Below are 668 nucleotides of genomic sequence, written 5' to 3'. Positions count from 1 at the left end.
TGCTTTTTCATTCTTTATTCAAAGCTACCTTTGTTGAAATTCAAACAAAACACTTAAATGAATGCATCCAAATCCCAGTGGACTGGATCTTCAAGATGAACTTGACCAAAATCCATTATAAATAACTAAACGTTCACAGAAACTTGCTGATGTTTTTACTTAATGAAAAGAGTTTTGTGGGTCAAAAAAGTGATTCAATTCCTTGAATGGCACCAATAAAAATATGAAATATATATATATATCTCATGTACATGATGTGAGCCAACTTTCAGTTGTACATGAAGTAATTTCCATTTTTCTTTTAAATTTGTGTTTAATGAACCAGTTAAAACTGGGGTGTTTTTATAGCATGGGCAAAGATTAGGCATGAATACATTTCAGGACAATGTCAACAGTCAAAATCTGACAATGTGTTCAGAATTTATCAAATCATGTCAGACTTTAAGGTGTGTGTTATGATTTCACATGCATGCCTAACTCAGAATTAAAATGGATGTTTAGGACATCAGTTGCAGTACAGCCCTATGTTGAAGTAATTTGTATTAGCACCATACAATCTGCATGAACCAGCATTTTATTAAGAGTGCCTTGCTCTCTACTTGCTGGGCAGTGAACTACTGCACAGTCAGTGTGTGGAGTGAGGGATGCGTGCAGGTGGAGTACAGCAG

The sequence above is a fragment of the Meleagris gallopavo genome, chromosome 3 (assembly GCF_000146605.3).
Source record: "Meleagris gallopavo isolate NT-WF06-2002-E0010 breed Aviagen turkey brand Nicholas breeding stock chromosome 3, Turkey_5.1, whole genome shotgun sequence".
Taxonomy (NCBI): Eukaryota; Metazoa; Chordata; class Aves; order Galliformes; family Phasianidae; genus Meleagris; species Meleagris gallopavo.
The sequence above is the reverse complement of the archived record's forward strand: the minus strand, read 5'-3'. Positions refer to the sequence as shown.